This window comes from Macaca fascicularis, chromosome 20 (genome assembly GCF_037993035.2).
Source record: "Macaca fascicularis isolate 582-1 chromosome 20, T2T-MFA8v1.1".
Classification (NCBI taxonomy): Eukaryota; Metazoa; Chordata; class Mammalia; order Primates; family Cercopithecidae; genus Macaca; species Macaca fascicularis.
Genome location: NC_088394.1, coordinates 51,833,216 through 51,839,215, shown reverse-complemented (window position 1 = coordinate 51,839,215; position 6,000 = coordinate 51,833,216). Strand labels below are relative to the sequence as shown.

Sequence of the window (6,000 nt, the reverse complement as noted above, 5' to 3'; positions counted from 1 at the left end):
ATATTGGTGAGCGTTCAGTGGTAGGGCACAGTAATGGGGATACAGTGATGTAGTACAATGGTGGGGTTGCAGTGATGGAGTGCAGTGATGCAGTGCAGTGGTGGGGTGCAGTGATGGGGTACAGTGTTAGGGGTACAGTGGCAGGGTGCATTGATGGGGTGCATTGATGGAGTGCAGCAATGGGCTGTAGAAATGGGGAGCTTTGGTGGAGTGCAGTGGTGTGGGTGTAGTGACTAGGGTAGCAGTGGAGCTGCAGTGGTGGGGTGCAGTGGCAGGGGTGCAGTGGTAGGGTAGAGCAATGGGATAATGGTGGAGGTGCAGTGATGGGGTGTGGTGATGGGATGCAGTGGTGGGGGTGCAGTGATGGGGTGCTGCAATGGAGTGTAGTGATGGGGTGCAGTGGTGGGGTACAGTGATGGGGTACAGTGGTGGGTCACAGTGATGGGATGCAGTGGTGGGGTGCAGTGATGGAGGTAGTGGTGGGGGTGCAGCATTGGGGTGTAGTGATGGGGTGCAGTGGTGGGGTACAGTGATGGGGTGCAGTGATGGAGGTAGTAGTGGAGGTGCAGTGATGGGTGTAGTGATGAAGTGCAGTGGTGGGGTGCAGTGGTGGGGGTGCAGTGGTAGGGTATAGCGATGGGATAATAGTGGAGGTGCAGTGATGGGGTGCAATGGTGGGAAGCAGTGGTGGGGTGCATTGGGGGAGTTCAGTGATGGGGTGCTGCAATGGGGTGTAGTGATGGGATGCAGTAGTGGGATGCAGTGACGAAGTGCAGCAATGGGCTATAGAAATGGAGTGCAGTGGTGGGGTGCAGTGGTGGGGGTAGTGGTGGGGGTAGTGGTGGAATGCAGTGTGGGGGTGCAGTGATGGGGCACAGTGATGGGGCACAGTGATGGGGTGCAGTGGTAGAGTGCAGTGATGGGGTGCAGTGGTGGGGTTAGTGGTGGGGGTGCAGTGATGGGGTGCGGTGGTAGAGTGCAGTGATGGGGTGCAGTGGTGAGGATAGTGGTGGAATGCAGTGATGGGGCACAGTGATGGGGCACAGTGATGGGGTGCAGTGGTAGAGTGCAGTGATGGGGTACAGTGTTTGGGGTAGTGGTGGGGTGCAGTGATGGGGTGCAGTGGTGGGGGTAACAGTGGGGTTGCAGTGAGACCTTAGTTTGGAATCATAGAATGGAGCCAGATAAGAAAAGATTTGAAGATGAACTTAGTGTTTGGGTTTAATATGAATGTGTGAGAGGTTTGAAGAAATAGGTTATGAGATGGAAGCTCTAAAGCTTCCCAGCTGTGGGCCCATATGTGGTGTATGGGGCATTGCCTAGTGACCTGATTCCAGCACCAGAGCACCACTCCTTTGTTTTGTCCACCTACAGACTGGTTTCCACCCTGAGGCAGCTGTCATTGCTCTCGTACCTTCAAAGTTCCTTTAGCCTCTCTTTATGAGGATCCCAAAGTGGGCTTTGATCTTTACCACCTATCGGCAGAGGTAGATGAACCTATGTTTTAAACCAAGCTGCTTAAAGAACAAGCCCTTAGCCCTCATCTTGGTTGTCTCCCTCAGGGTTTCAGCAGAGTAATCTGGGAGAACAGGGAGAGCCTATCAAAGGTCTGTGTCTCCCAGGGGCCATCCAGGCCACTGACCTGTGCTACTGATGGGGACATCAAGGTCCAAGGTGGTTATTCAGCTTTCTAGAAGATTAAGTAATTTTTCATGGCCCAAGAACTGCAGAAGCCGGCCCATCCTCCCAGATCTTTCTATTGCCTCTCCTTTCCTACTCCCTCCTCCCCAAATTGCAAAGCCTGCAGCTCAAGGGCAGGAAACCTGAGCTCTAGTCCCAGCTGCTGCTTCTCAGCTTTGTGATATTGGATGAGCAATCCCACCTTGCAAAATCCCAGTTTCCTCATCTACAAAATGAGACTAATCGCATTAAATTAGGTAACAGATGCAAAGAAAGCATTTAGCCCAGGGTCTGGTACCTGTAAGGCATTCTGTAAATGAAGGCTAGTGGCATTGATTCCTGACATTATCAGTATTCCTCACAGAGTAGGTCCTGTGCATTAGGGGATGCCTGCGACAGAGGCGGTACCTAAAGAGAACAGCAAATAGAAGGCGTTTCATTAGGAAACCATTTCCTCTATAGTTCTCTTTGCATTCTGATTTTGTGGAAGAGAAAGACTCAGTTTGGTGGTATTATAATATGTCATATATATATACACACACACACAAACATATATACGTATATATATATATACACACACACACATATAATGCTTAATTTCCATTTTTAGCAAGGAGAATTCTTCGCCCCTCTGGTTAATGATAGATAATTACATCTAACTCAATCTGGTAAAGTCCTATTCAGTAATTTAAACAGTCTTTTTAGATAGCATAATCACTTCAAATAAATCCATAGCCTCTCAGATTTGCTCCCCACCCCACCCGCACTCCTTGCCAAGATGGTGTCAGGCTGTGTAAGTCAAGGGATGCTAATAGGACCACATGAGTGGGAGGGCAGAGGGAGCTTGGACCCACTTGCAGAAGTCCTTGCATTGTTGTGGTCTCCACAGCAACGTCCCGCTGCCCAGGCTCCTGGGAGGAGGATGAATTCTCACGTGGTGAGCTCATGGTCTGTCCTCTCGTCTTGATCAAAGCCCACGGACCCTCCCTGGCTGGCTCAGTGCCCCACCTCACCATGCACAGTGCTCAACACTGTGCTCCAGCACAGTCCAGGCTGTGGTTTCACTCTGTTCTCGAATACATGAAGCGCATCTGTAGCCCCCTGCCCTCCTCCTCCTCCTCTAGCTCCCAGCCAGGTTGGTAGTCACCTCTGAGTTCTCTTCAAAGCCACACGGTGATGTCTGGATCCATTTCAAGGAATTGGGGTTCCAAGGGAAGTGGGAGCACTCTCTGAGATCTCTCTTGGCCCAACCACTTCTGCTCTGCTGTGGCTGGTTGAGATGTGGAACCCTTCTGTCAGTATCCTCCTGGAGAACCCTTCACTGCTTAGCACACATTTCGTCCTTGGCACACATTTCAACCCATTACTGCACCCCATCACTTTCCCCCATTGCTGTACCCCTTTAAGACCTATGTCTAAGAGGGGGAGTCAGGGCACTTTGCATAACACATGCTTTCCCTACCTCTCTTCCCTTCTCCTTTCCAAAATCCACTGTACAGAAGGGCCGGATTTTCCTGTTTGTCCTATTTTGGGGATCTTCTCAACCATATACCTCCCCTTCGTTGTAATGGTTGCTAGAGGTAAGGGAATGGTTTTGTGGTATAGAAATGCAAGATATATTGGCTTGTTCTTCCCAAAACACTATCCTTATTGCACTAGGTAGATACAATTTTGTTTAATAACAGCTTTTAAAAGATGTCCATTTAAAGAAAAAAAGTCAAGTAAATTGATAGTGAATTTGGTAGTGGGAATGGTACAAATCAGGAAGACAGAAGGTCTAGGGCTGAGCTTTGGGAAGCCTCAGGGCACGTGTAAGAAACTGTGATGAATATGCACCTGGAAAAGTCCAAGGTGTACTCCAAGGAGGAAGAGAGTCATGGCTACGGTTTATTAGAAAATAAGAGAGGTTGGAAAAGCAAAGCACTGAGAAGTTCAGGAGAATCAGGGGAAGGTTCTTGGAAGAGGTGGCAGTTAAATTGGATTTTAAAGAAGAAGCTGGAAAAGAAAGATATCCACACTGTGGGTGGTGATGTTGGCAACAAGATAGTTTGTGTGAAGTGCTTTAAAACAGTTGAGTGAGCAGTGGTGTAGAGAACTGATAATATTTCTGGTCAGATGAAGGGACAGATTTGAAGGCCAGGGAGAATCTTTTTGGTGACAACTATGAAAGGCCAAAGGGGAAATAATATAATCTAAGAGGCCTCAAGGTTGCCAAGGAGGCTGTAGACCAAATGGCCATTGAAGACTCTTGTTGGCAGGGCCAGCCGGGCTGCCAGTCTGAGCTGGCAGTGTTTGTGCCTTCAGAGCAACTCGCTTGTTCCAGCAGCAACCTTCTTCCTCTTCTCAGAAACTTCTCAGCTTCTCCAGCCTGCACTGTGTTCCACAAGTGGGGCTGGAAACCGCATTCATCCTTGGGTCTCTGGAACTCGTAATCCTAAAATGTCTTGCCTGATCTGGAATGTCTTTCCTATTTCCCCCACCCCGGAAGTCCAAAGCTGATCAAATTATCTTTCCCCAACTCAAGAGTTAATCATCAGCTTCTTATGTAAATCAGAACAGGAAAGTCTTGCTTGGTCAATTCCTTTGAGAATATTGTTCTGATGCTGTTCTTCAGTAACTCGGCTGCCTCTGCCTGCCTATTCAGCACTTACCAGTTAACAAGAAGCTCTTTCTGGCTCCCGAACGAAGTTCTCTGAGGCCAACAGCAGCCGTCAATGTTCACAGAGTTCAGGCAGGCAGCCAAATGAGCGGGAATTGGGTGCATCCAGGCCAGATCCTATTTTGGGCTATCTGGGTCCTTGTAGCCCCCACCAAGGGTGAGATATCCAGTGGGAGAGGAGGGCTCTCAGAAGATGGGGTGGGCAAGGATTTTCCACTGGTAGAAATGAGGTTATTTTTTAGAGGTCTCTGAGTGTCCGTGGAGAGCTATGTAGTACTTTGATGGCATCAATGTTCTGGTGTTGCCGAGAACCTAGGACCAGAGCTCCCTTCTTGGGGTGGGTAGTGCACAAAAGACCCTGGTTCTGCCCTTGGACTGCTCACACGCTGCAAGGGGTTTAGAGGGACACTATCCTGAGCACTGTGGAGGTGTGAGGAGCAGAGCCTGTGCTTCCGCACTCCTGGCTGCAGTGACAGAACTTTCAGTAATGAAATGACATTAGAAACAGTGCTAAGACACCTGAGTCTTGCTAAGTAAGTAGCCGGGCAGTTTCCTTCCCAGGCCTCCACGTTCTGTGTGGTGACTGAGACTCCTGCATGCCCAGTCTCCCAAAGTGCCGTGCTGCTGGAAGTAGATGGGTTGATTTCAGGAAGCATCTGCTTGAGAATTTTAAATTTTCATCCATGAATATTCATGTGTATTCAAAAGCATATACCTAACTCACCAACCACAATTCCATAATTGTCATTACTTGGAATTCTTCTAGGTAAAATGTTAAAAGGAGTTTATTGAAATTAAATTTTAAGAAAAAAAAAAAAGCCAGTAATCATGCAGGTGCTGCACAGATGTGCCGGCAGTGGTGCCAGAGGGTGTGGAGTGACAGAAGTGTAGGAACCCCTGGGAAGATGAGTTTGTGGCATCCCAGGATCTACAGAGTTTGGTGTGTGTCAATCCTGTAGAAAGAAAGAGCTCTCAGCAGAAGGGAGATGGGTTCCTGAGTGAATGGGGGAGATTTTGTGGCTAGGTGCTGCTGGGCTCCTAGGAGAAGCTAAGTCAGTGGTCTCATGGGGTGACTTCTACAGCAATCTTGGAAGAAGCCATGGACTTGGATTTATGGAGAGGGAAGCTGGATACTGTCAGCTGCACAGCCTCTGGGTGAAGGAAGCATGTCCCCACTGGGGAGCTCCAGGCTGGGTGGGCCATGACCTTGCCTGTCCCCAGCCTGCTCCTGATTCCTCCACGTGTTCCCCTAGGGCCTTCTGCTGAAGGGCCACAGAGGAACACCAGGCTGGGATGGATTCAGAGCAAGCAAGTCACTGTGCTGGGAAGCCCTGTGCCTGTGAATGTGTTCCTCGGAGTCCCCTTTGCTGCTCCCCCGCTGGGACCCCTGCGATTTACGAACCCTCAGCCTGCATCGCCCTGGGATAACTTGTGAGAAGCCACCTCCTACCCTAATTTGTAAGACCAGGTTCGGGCCCACGGGTGGTTTGTGGCTCTGGGAGTGGCAGGAATGCAGGTCATGCAGCCCAGTGAGAAAGAAGAGGGATTGGCGTGGATGGGGGAGGAGGGAAAGAGAGGGCTTGAGACTCGAACCAGTGGTTCGGTAATCTCCTGACTCCTAAACCGACTGATGGCCAGGACGCTGGAGGCATCTTTAAAAA

General features: G+C 49.7%; 1 pseudogene; it reads left to right on the top strand.

Annotated features, from left to right (window-relative positions):
* Positions 1–4,274: 4,274 nt before the first annotated feature.
* The window catches only part of LOC135968943 (carboxylesterase 5A-like), a 29,318-nt pseudogene continuing 27,592 nt past the window's right edge, over positions 4,275–6,000 (top strand).